The sequence below is a fragment of the Echinops telfairi genome, unplaced genomic scaffold (genome assembly GCF_000313985.2).
Source record: "Echinops telfairi isolate 266 unplaced genomic scaffold, ASM31398v2 ScPeMD7_7421;HRSCAF=8459, whole genome shotgun sequence".
Taxonomy (NCBI): domain Eukaryota; kingdom Metazoa; phylum Chordata; class Mammalia; order Afrosoricida; family Tenrecidae; genus Echinops; species Echinops telfairi.
Genome location: NW_022111321.1, coordinates 16181953 through 16194248, shown reverse-complemented (window position 1 = coordinate 16194248; position 12296 = coordinate 16181953). Strand labels below are relative to the sequence as shown.

Below are 12296 nucleotides of genomic sequence, written 5' to 3'. Positions count from 1 at the left end.
TCCCCTGTCCCTGGGTTTGTTAACACCACTACCTTTCCCCACTCCTCCTCCTCTCCCATGTCCCCCCGAACTGTCGGTCCCGTTGTCTGCTCCTCCAGATTGTTCATCCAGCCTATCTTATTTAGACAGACCTGCAGAAATACCATATTGGTTTTTATATGTTGAAAATTACTCAACCTTTGTTTCACAAAGCTAATTTTATGTCCTAACCTGTTATGTCTCTTCAATTCAATAGAATTTATGTAATCTGCCTTCCTGTTCGAGTGTGATATATTGTTATCATTCCCAGTTCATTTGCTAAAATAAAAATTTTAAATGCTGTTTTTAATGTATCTTTTGTCATATATATATTAACTTTCCATAAATTGCATTCAATTAGCTCATAATGTTGGATAGACAATGACATATATATGGAGACATGCCTTTGAAAAGAAGCCCTGTCACCAGAAATTCCAGTAGACCAGTTATATACATGATTCAGCATCTGTGCCTTGTCTTCTTGCTATATCTTCCAGTCAGATATGTTGAGTAGTGGTCAGTATCAGATCTCTAGCAATTTTTCATTGCCTGGCACACAGAAGATGCTTAAGGGGATATTTAGTGGGGGAATGATTGAATGATCTTGTAAACCAGCCTGCTCTGTTGTTAAGGCCAAAGTGTGAAGATACATGTGTGAGCATTTGAGAAAACACTATGTAATTCTGAGGCATTAATTTTTGAAATTCATTAGTTTATTACACTTTCACTCTCAACCTAAAATAATATGATTACTTAAACAATATTTCTTTAATTTGCTTGTCTTTATAATCCCCCTGTCATGAAACCAAAAGAGAAAAATAGAATTACAAATATAATCCTAATGGAGTAATTTCTTCGTAATGGGACCCAGTTATGGTTATGAGTCCAGTTTCAAGCATAGTCCCTCATATAAACAATTCAGTTTTATTCAGTTTCTCTTTCATTTTCTTGTGTGCTTTTTCAAGGAGTATTCCAAATTTTGACCTCAATCCCTTCTAAACCTTCTTTATGTTCTTCCTTTGTTTTTGCCTCCTACAGTCAAATTTCTAAGATCAGTTGCTGAACATTTATTTCATTCCAACATATTGGAAATACAAATATGAATATGACATATAATAGCCCTTAAGGAATCTCTTATCATTCACTACCCACATTGTATGATATTTTGAGTCTCTATGTGTCTCTCATAAAAACTTGAGTTTCTCGGGTACATGAACTTGTACCTTATGCACTTTCATATTTTTAGAACTGAGCACAAAACCTAGCATAAAGTAGGCCCTTAATCATGGAATGTATAAGCTCACAATGATTTCCCCCTTCTCATATGTGTATATAAAAGTCATTTGTATGTGAACCTCAGTTGAAATGGTATATATTGTATGTGAATATTGTTAAGTAAGAGAGCAGGTATTTATTACATGCCTATTTTACAGTTGTGGCAACAGAGAGGTAAACAATATAATTTAGTATGTTGCAGTGGATGAAGTGTTGGGCTACTAATCTGAAGGTCTGCAGTTCAAACTCATTAACTGTTACATGGGAAGAAGAGGAGGCTCTTTGCTCCAGGAAACATTTACAATCTCAGAAACCCTAGATAGGGTGGCTATGTGTCAGGGTCAACGTGACAGGAGTGGGTTTGGTTTTTGTCATTTTGGGTGGTGCTAGATCCCTATCTCAGAACTCAGAATCATCATCATTATTATTTTCCTGAGAAAAGCTCATTGTAGAATGCGTTAAGAAGATGGCACCTTCCCAACTTTCACAGAACGAATACTCTTTGGTGTGATGCCGATGCACACGGATGTCTCGTTGGTAGTTGTCTCTGTTGTGCTGCATGCTAATGATAAACCCTAGTGGATACGCAAGCACCCAATAGATTATGGTAATTGCTAGAATGGAGAGTGGGGGGGCAGCTTGCTTCTGGTTTGTTTCCTTAGTTACTCTTTATCAGGAAGCTACTGTGGTTAAGGCCCTGGTCCAAACACTTGACATAGACAATCTCATCACTTCAGGGGAGCCTTGGTAGCATAGTGGTTAAGCATTGGGCTGCTAACTTTAAGATCAGCAGTTTGAAACCATCAGCCACTTTTTGGAGGAAAGACCAGACTATAAAGAGTTATAGTCTCAGGAATTCCCAGGACAGTTCTAACTTGTCTTATAATTTTACCGTGAGTCTCCATCGACTCCGTGGCGATGAGAACTTTAATCATTTCAGCATCCCTCTGAAGTCCAATCATTATCCTTGTTTTACAGTTGAGATTAGTTCTTTGAGCAGGAATTGGAGAAAGAAATGGAGAATGGGGGAGAGGTCAGGGTCAGATGAAGAAACCCCGTAAGACTTTTAAAGCTTTTTCTTAATGAAAGAGTAGTAATTTTTCACCAGAATTGTTTTAGTCCGTTAGCCATCTTTTGAAGGCTTACCTAGATCCTCCTGGGTCAGCATTTTGTCTGGAGAATCATTTTCTGGCATGGACTCCTGGGAATAGGAGCAGAAGTGTGGACCACCTGAGGAATATTTCTGGTCAGGCCTATCATGCTGCAAGTTCTACTCTGGGAGTATTTCAGGATATGGGAAATTGAATGTAGTGAGCATGAGAATAGTGATGAGAAATTCAACAAGTTTTAAAAATAGGTGGCTTGCTTACCCTGTTCCTGGATTTTTCCCGTGGTGTTGCATGGTTCCAGTACAAAGCACATGGAGTGCAGGCAGAGTGTGTAAGAGTTGACCTTATAACTTGAGATCTTTCACTGGCCTTCGGAGACATCTTTTGTATTAAATTGATAATAAAATATGAAACAAAAAAAAAAATCAACCCTAAACTCACCATAGGATTTGGAGTAGGTTAACATTTCAGACAAAGCTGAGACATCATTACGTCTCATCCCTGGATTGTCATTGCTTTCAGTAGTTAATGAAGCTCCAAAGTGCCATTATTTGAGACTAATTGCAATAAAGGCAGTCTGAATAAGGGGGAAGCTCATGAAGTATAGATTTTTTTTTAAGATACAATTTTGTCACTGTCAAATTTATTCATTACTGTGAGAGAGATCCACAACTCATCGTCCTGCTATTTACTTGAACCACTAATAAATTGCTTACAAGATGTGGCCGGCTTTAATGAATACATATGATTAATATGTAATTATGAGATCATAATGGCAAAAATTGGAAATGCTTACACCTTTAAACATAGTTCAGTTTTAATCGAGATTAAAATTGCCCCTTCAAGAGCAATCCTGTTTATACTTTTAATGATATGACTATGTTATATAAAAAGCAAATGCAAATTTACATTTCACCCACATTGATAGATTGTAAATTTTGAATTGATGGAATGTACTTTAATGAATTTTAAAAATTATTTATGGGCATGATGCTTTAGTGATCCTAAATTTCTGCAAGTTAATGAATTCCGTTTCACCCTGATTCCAGGAAAGTCTCCCCTCACACCCAAACTCCCTGCCATAGCGTCTGCTCTGACACCAGGACCTCTGGGGGACAGGGCAGCACTGCCCCTGGGGGTGCCTCCTGTGCTTGGGACTGCTGACTTTAGCAGCCTCATTCACTCCCTGTGGTTTCTTCTCATTCACACCGTCTCTTACAGTTCCCCTTGAAAGCTGATCTCTGGGATAATCATAAACGCAGCTGATTTTAACTCTAGTCCTTTCTTTACCAGGCAAATAAATGTTATTTTTGTAAGCTGCTCATGTGATAACGTTTTTCCGCGATTATTTTGTCCTGCAGGCCCTTCTCATGGACAGGCTGTCAGTTGTTACTAAGTCCTGAGTTGAAAGCCATATTCCAAATGGGAACTGGCAAAGAGGACTTGTTGGCACTTCACGTGGAAACCAGGATTCCATTGATATAAAGGGGCCTTTTGCTTGTTTGCGTTTGCTTTATCAACAACATGTCTTGTGTTTGGCTAATATTGCAATTGTAGTCAAATATTATTCCCAGATAATTTTGAAGTAAGCAGTTTTTAATCCAGGTTCGCCTTTCTGCCTTATTTATCACTGGTGAAGTTGATGTGACTGAGTGCATTGCTTTGGCCCATTGAAGTGTTTCTGAAGACTTATTCTGCCATTAGTGAGTCTGGTAACCCTTCTGGAAGCCTGAATCTTAGCCTGTCTCCAGGTATGCATGGGAGATGTAGGAAAATACAACAGGGACATGCTATCAAAACGCTAATTATCTGGTTCTATTATTAGTGTCAACAATAGTGACCAGTATTTTTATATTATATATGTCGCATTTTCTAAATGATAAAAACTTCCTTTGTATTTGCATCTGTCCAGAGGAAATTATTAACAACATCACATTGTAAGGACATGAGACATCTTTTCAAAGCATGTAAAAAAATCATTGCTAACAATTTTTTTCTATCAGGGGTTGCCTATTTTCCTATTACAATGATTTATACACATTTAAAAATGCTGATTACCACGACTGACAGTTAAAAGCTCTCCTGTATAATTATATTAGTGATGGCTATACAGTATTTTCAGAAAATAGCCATAAAATTATCAGTACTTGCTCTACAATAAGCTACTGCATTTTTCTGTATATGACTCCATATACTTTCAAAAAAATCTATAACTACATTTCTAAAGGATTTCTAAGCTCTCTGGGGTTTCAGAAAAGATATAAGCAAGAAAAAAACCCACATGCATTCGATTATGATTTATCATGTCCACCTGCATATTAATGTATTTCCAGCCATTTTTCAGCATTGATTCAGTGTCGTTGCCCGATATAGCGTTTCATGACTCTCCCAAGTGGAAGGAACCAAGACTCCATCTTTGGATTTCCTCAGTTTTCTTCCCAGACTCTTCACACCATCTCCTATTATAAAACTTGATGATACGCTTTAAGTTGTGTTGTTATATAGAAGCGTGTATACCATCGTTGCTTCTGTTTATGTCATTTGTCCTCCAGTGTCACCTTTCTAAGTGATGAACCTTGTGATGTTTCTCGGGTTAACCTACCACAAAGCACTCCAGTAGAAGCGCTCAGTAGCCGTACTCAATCACCCCATGGGTAGAGTAGAACTGTGCTGCTCCACAGGCTTTTCATGGCTGCTCTTTTTTCCCCTTTCTTTGAAATCCCCAGTCCCTCCATGGGAGAAACATAGGGTTTTCTTTTCCCTTAAAGAGTTACAATCTTGGAAACTTACAGAGGCATGTCTGCCCTGTCCTATAGGGTTGCTGGAGTCGGCACCGACTCGCTGGCAGTGGCAGTGGTGTTTTAGGAGAGCTTTACAACACTAGACAAATGCCATCAAATGAACACAAGAATGAAAGGATGACCCTGCCTTAGAGCTGCTGCTCCGGCCCCCAGGTTGCTGGTCTAGTGCTCTGTTGACATTGACTTGTTCCGGTTCTACAACATACCAAGTTTTCACCCTTTAATAACGGAATCTTCTGTCGTTTTTGAATAGGAAACTTGTGCTGTTGTTCTTTTATGTTAGATGTAAGAGAAGAGGAATATGTAAGGAGAAATGGCAAGACCAATGTTCGGGCTGCAAAATACTTTTTGATCACAAAAGGAAGATTTAACTTTTTAAAGAAAAGTCTGTTGATTGGTAGCCAGAAGATGCGTGGAACAATGTTTACCACACTTACATTATTTTAATGAGCGATCTCACTTACTGCCATCACGCCAATGCGGACTCACAGTGGCCCCCTGTGGCAGTTCCCGAGACCGACACTGTTTACGGGAGTAGAAAGCCAGTCTTTCCTGCCGCAGAGCTGCTGGCCACCGTGGATCGCACCCAAGCACGTCAGCAATACGCCACCAAGGCTCCGTAAACGTGGCCGATTTCTTCACCAAGAAGAAATTCCATACTTCTTTGTTGCACCTTTATGAAATTAAGTTTTAAATATAAAAGGCATTTTCTATTTTTAAAATAACCATTTAAACTTCTTAAACTTCACAAAAGGAATGTCCTACAAGTTGATGTTTCTGAAGTTTTATTTATTTAATGATTTTTTAAAGAAAGAATGGAAACTTGTAAGTTAGAAGTCCTCAGAGCCTGGCCAGCTGGCAGAACAAAGAAGATGAATTGTGTGTGACTTTGTAAAAAATGCATTTGCCTAAGTAGTCTTGGCTGACACTTGGCCAGAAATAATGATCCCGAACACTTAGCAGAGGCAAGCTCTGGGAACAGAGGCTGACTTCAAGCTGATGTTTGTAAAAGTTTGGCGGTCCTGTGGTGAACAGGTGCATCAAACAGACAACTGCAGAGAGCCACTGTGAGGACTGAGCACCAAGGACAGAATCTGACTGGCCGGCAAGGTACGTGCCATCACTTCCTGCCCCAGAAAATGGCCAGCCATGTGTTTTGCATCAAATTTACTATGAGGGGTTGGTGAATGGAAGGGTGTGACAAATTAAAAGATGACAGAGCAAAGGAGGTCCAGTAAAAGACTGTTCTCTGCCAGATCTTTCAGTTATTCTTTAGATACTATACTTGCATATCCTATGGGTGAACTGATGATAGTTTTATAAATTATACCTATTTTAATGCTCGGCAACACTCAACCAAAAAAAAAAAGCAAAAAACAAACCGGTTGCTATTGAGTCATTTCTGAATCATGGTGACCAGTGTAGAAAAGAGCTCCACGGGATTTTCCTGGCTGTATCCTTTATGGAAGTAGATCATGAAGCCTTTCCTTCCTATCCGTAGGGGTGTGTCCACACTGCCAACCTTCGGGTAGAACTGAGTGTAAATTGTTTGTGCCACCTAGGGTCATTGACATTTATTATTTATTATTATTTCACTTTGCCATTAATGAAGTTTGGGATCAGTAAATGAATTGATTTCATAGTACATGTTGTGGGAGAAAGATGAGGCTCTCTACTCCTGTAGATAGTTAGAGTCTCGGCTGCCCACAGGGCCAGTTCTTCCCTGTCCTGTAGGGTCTCTGTGAGTCAGAACCACCTTGATGGCAGGGAGTTTGGGGTTTGAGTGAGTAAGTGCAGAGTCAGATCTGTGGCTGTGGTGCGTCAGCCTTTGCAGAATGATGGAAGGATTTTGAGACACTAACATTTGCAAGTGAGCCTTTTTCCAGTTCTAGAAAGAAGTTGGTGCATGACTTCTTTCTGAGAGGCGAGGAAGCAATCCGATCTCGCCTCCACTTGGCCAGCTGTGAAGTCAATGCAGCTCCTGAGAGTCATCATCACTGACTGCTGACCATTTCCACTCAATAAAGTGCGCCGAACGGGATCCACAGAGGAAGGAAACTCCAGTAGATAGGGAGCTCCCCCAGCGCCCTGGGGTGCCCATGTAAGGGCAATCCCTGTGAGAGGAAAGGAGGGCAATGTGAAGAGTCCGATATCTAGATGGTGCTGAGCAACTAAGAGTGTGTTCTATACCTCACGACTCATGATACAGGGAATGATATCCTCGGAAGGAATAAAGTATAATTCTCAAGACTCAACGACGGGTTTAGTAGGCTACTCGATGACCTAGTCAAGAGGCCTTCCAATTGGAATTGAAAGAGGACATGAAACATGGAGACGGCGTGCTTGGAAAATGATACAGCATGGAAATGCCTTTGTGCAGTAGTCAGGAAGCAGCCGAAGCAAAGAGGAGTCAAGAACCGTCAGGATGACTCTAATAAATACAGACTGAGATATGATACAGCAGTTTAATTCATACATATCAAAAGCAAATACATTGAAGTGGGGAATTTAATGTAAAACTGTCCTATTACTGAAACACACACTTAGCAGCATGTAATTCCATGGAAAAATATTTTTAAGACCTAAGAGAAACAGAAGAATAGAAAGAATGTGTATCTTTATGTAAAGCAATTAATTAAAACATGGGATTATTGTAAAGGCAGTTAAAAAGAGAGATAAATTAAAATAATGACCTCATGGGAATTTACCCCCAAAAGTATGGCTGGCCTGAATGATTCTTTGCTAACAGAAATAGTTACGTTACAATGGTGGTTAGATATATGTGGGCACTTCAATTTTCCAGGTATTAATTGGCTGGTTCTTTGTAATTCAGCTAAAGGTAGAACCGCTGACCCTCATGTAAGGTTTTACTTCCTCCTGAAAATGTCATGCAAGTATATGTGGAAATTGATGGATCATTTCTCAGGACATATTTTTCTCTCTCACAAGGATGGTTGGTTTAAAAAATGGAAATATTAGGAATCTAGAGAGAAAATGATTCATGATAGCCTAGAAATGGAGCCCAGACTAAAGTTAGATAAACATCCTAAACTTTTGAACTTTAGAAAAGTAGAAAAGAGCTTCTAGAGATGATCAAAGGTTAATTTCATGGCAAGATTCTAAAAGCTTATTTAAAACGAATACAGTTCTCTTTTCCCTTCTCTAGTGCAAACACATGGGCCCCACTCATCCATCCCGCGCATAGTATTTAAGGAGTATTCTGTTTAGTGGAGACACTAAATAGGCTGTAAAAAGAAAATTAATTGAAGAGGCCAATTCAATTCCAGACCTGAGGTGTTTTACCAGTCTCTATCTGACCAGGCAGCTTGATCTCGTTCATGGATTTGCGTTTTGTTACGTCCTTTCCCCCAGGCTCCAGGACCCGCTTTCCTCTCATTTTCTCAGATATGTTGACCTTGTTCCAAATGCACATGGAATATGCTGTTCCTGTGTCTTAGACACCTTTTGGGAATACTGTAAAGGCAGTTAAAAGGAGAGATAAATTACACAATGGCTTCACGGAGTCCATGGGGTTCATTCTTATTCTTCTGTTCTTCACAGAGACCGGAGTCCTCCGAGTGGCTCTCCTTGACCTCTGCATCTGTCTGACCCCCGCCCTTCCTCTCTGTTGCCGTGTTCTTGCTAGATTGCATTCGTATCAGTTTGTAATGATAAGTTACTGCATGTGTTTAGCTTATTATTATTCTGTCCACAAATTAGATTAGAAGAGCCGGGAGGGTAGAGACTCTGTCTCTTTTGTGTCTCAGTTTGCAAGCAGTGTTGTTCTACAGTTTGGGACTCAGCACTTGAATTAAGAGGTTGAATTAAGATGGATACAGTACAGGGTTCCAGAGAGGATTCAATAGATTATTTAAAATACTATTCGTTTTGAAGTTTCACATACCACCGGGTGATAAATCATGGTTTTCTTGGCTTTCTCCTATTGATGATTTGATGTGCCACTGCCTTGTACGCTTCAAATTGGCAAGTAGCCCGTGTGTGGATTGACTGGTGAAGAGCAGCAGTGGTTAGAGTGTCCTTGTTTACGATTGTCACTAGAAGAACAGTGCACCCTAGTCCATCACTTCTCCTGTCAGTTATTTCCAGGGGAAACTGGTTTGACGCTTTTCCGGAACAGTTTATGTGTGAATTCCAAGTTGCTTCTTTTTTCTTTCCAAATTTGAATTTAATGTGACATTGGTGTGCATAAGTGTTTTTGAACGAGAAAGACATTTTATATGTGTTTTCGCTCTGACTTGTGGCCACAGCAAAGAACAAACAAAACAACATGATGTTTTGTTGTCTCTTTAAAGTATACAGGATTATTTCTTTCATTGAAGATGGGGCTTTAAAAACGTTAGTGTCGGGAGTCAATTGTTTGCTTTTGCAATGCTAAACTCAAGGGAAGTCACACTGTGCAGTGACCAGGTGCTCCATCCTGTAAGGGGCCCTAAGATATCACTGCCAGGCAATCAGTGGAGGATGTGTGTTTACCAGGATTCTTTTCAAGAAGATTAGAGGTGTTGGGGGAAACACTTTACGGAACGTGCTCCGTCACACAGATGGTCCCTACCATGTCCTATGAGAAGTGCAGGCCTGTTTTGCTGAGCAAGGTGTACACACAGAAGCACAGTGAGTCTCTGCATCGTTTCCCCATCTTCCTTTGGTGCTTCCTGCATTGTTCAATGTTTTGCCCAGAGAATCGTTCAGCATTGCCATGTGAGGCTTGAATTTTCCTGCAGTTCTTTCAGCCGAAAATATGCTGAACATGTTCTTCCTCTTTGGCTTTCTGTCGGCTTTTCACACGGTAAATATCATAGTCCAGTAGAAAACTCCACGGAGCAGCTTGAATGCACCGGCAAGCCCATAATGCTGGAGAAAGTGTAGGCTTTTGCTTTGGCAATCCCCCTGCAATCCCCCTGTCTTGTTCCAGCGTCTGAATCCAGATGTTTCCAGAGGGACTCGTTCATCCCCTGGGGTAGTTGTGATGGTGACTTGGAGAAGCCTAACCACAACAGGTACACCGACAGACATTCATGAATGAGGACGACTGGGGACACCTGAACAAGACTGTGGATTGTATCGCTGTCAAATTCCAGTTTGTGATAGTGTTCTGTAGTTCGATAAGATGTTACCCTTGAAGGGAATCCAGGTAAAGTGTATATGAACCCATTCTTTTCTTAGGGCTGCATATTAATGTACAATTATTTCAAACAATGTCTTCTTAAAAACAATAGTGCCCATGGTAGTTAATTTTAGTACTTTTCATATGCCAACCATATTCATTTGATTGTTGTAAGCTTCTCCGTCCTTGTAATTTGGATCGACCTTCCTTACCCCGCCGTCCTTTCCTTGGTTGTAGTTATATGTCTGAAATGCAGCGGGGACCCTTGCTCCCCCCACCACAATTTTCTTTTCCTCCAGGTGGTTTTGCTGTCGAACAGCAATGGCAAACGTTAACCCTTTGCCTTCTGGCCTTACGTTTGGGCATGTGATCACAGACCTTTCACTGGCCTATCTTTACGATAGCTGTTCCCCGGGCTTGTTTTCAAACCTTTTCGCATTTGTTTCCTTTAGCTCTAGCGAAATTGGCCAGAGAGCTTCTGGACGGAAGGCCATTGTTGGCACTTGTTTCAAAGCATCGTGAACGGACTGCGCTTATCTATTCATATGCAGTACCTGAATGAAAGGCACACTTGCCAAGGGGTTCTTTCGTTTAATAAACAATTATATGATTTTATGTATTTTTAAAATATCGTGACAAGTAGGAGAATCAAGTTAACGCTCCGCACACCCTCAGCCTATAGCGCTTCAGAGTCATCTCTTTATGGCAAACCAGCTCCTTTTAGTTTCCAATCACCTATTGATGATTTCGTATTGCTAGTTCCCACTTTCTGACCCCCGAGCTCTTTCTTATTTTTTGTATGGCCAGATTTTTGTAGAATCGCATTGCTTTCTGTTTCACGTTCACAGCCATGTTTTTGTGCTATAAATCTTACATCTCCTGAGGGGAGCCTTTTATTTATTTAGTTAGTTGGATGCTGCTCTTTGAGTTGATTTAGTTCTTTGTGAATTGCGATTACTCCATGTAAATTTGAGAATGACATTGGTGAGTGCTTCCGAATATCCAAAATCTCACTCCCATCTAGTTGACTGACTCCTAGCAGCCCTGAAGGACGGGGTAGGGCGGCCCTGTGAGTTTTCGAGTAACTTTGGCTCCTAACTGCTGATGGTGAAGTCAGCAGCCCATCATGTATCCACCACGCCACCAATTCTCCTTAAAAATGTCCGGTCAGGACAAAAAGAATCCACCTAGAGTTTTGGTTAGAATTGCTTTGAGTTTATAGATTGTTTTTTTTTTGTAAATTATATATATATTTTGTGAATTATATATACATATATTTGTGGGTAAATTATATATATATATATAGATAGATTGATTGTTTTAAGAAAAACGGAGCACATTTTGTAGCGCTCCAAACCCCAAACCAAACTCACCGCCATCAAGTGGAAACCAACGCACAGCGCCCCTCCTGTGAGTTTCTGAGATGGTCAGTGTGCTCAGGAGTAGAAAGCCCTCTCTTTCTCCTGTGGAGCAGCTGATGGGTTTGAACCAGGACTCAGTCGCGTTCAACTTGTAACCACTACTGTTTGCTTACAAAAAAAGAAAGGTCTACATGATTGTTTTAAGGTCCCCCCCCCTGTTTCTTGAGATTTTAATACAAGAGTCTTAATATCATCCTAGACCCCGGTGCAATAGTGGATAAAGCCCCCAGCTGCTAATTGAAAGGTCTGTGATTCAAACTCACCAGCTGCTCTCTGGGACAGGTTGTGGCACCTGTGTCTGCAGTAGTTCCAGCCCTGGCTGCCTCGTGGGCGTGGTGCTACCTTGTCTCATACAGTCACATGAGTTGGAATTGACTCTAGCAGTGGATGTGTGTCATGTGAATATTGCCTCTTTGAGGATGCTTTTAAAATACAAATGCAAGTTTTTAAAATCATATTTGCTGTATATCAGCTAACACTTAGACTTCCATTATAATACTTATAAATGTTTCTTTATCACTGTATTTTTAATTGTGTGGTTTTCATT

General features: G+C 40.4%; 1 protein-coding gene across 1 annotated transcript in view; it reads left to right on the top strand.

Annotated features, from left to right (window-relative positions):
- GUCY1A2 (guanylate cyclase 1 soluble subunit alpha 2) overlaps positions 1-12296 on the top strand; it is a 288640-nt gene that overhangs the window by 64206 nt on the left and 212138 nt on the right. The gene's annotated exons all lie outside the window — the stretch shown is intronic.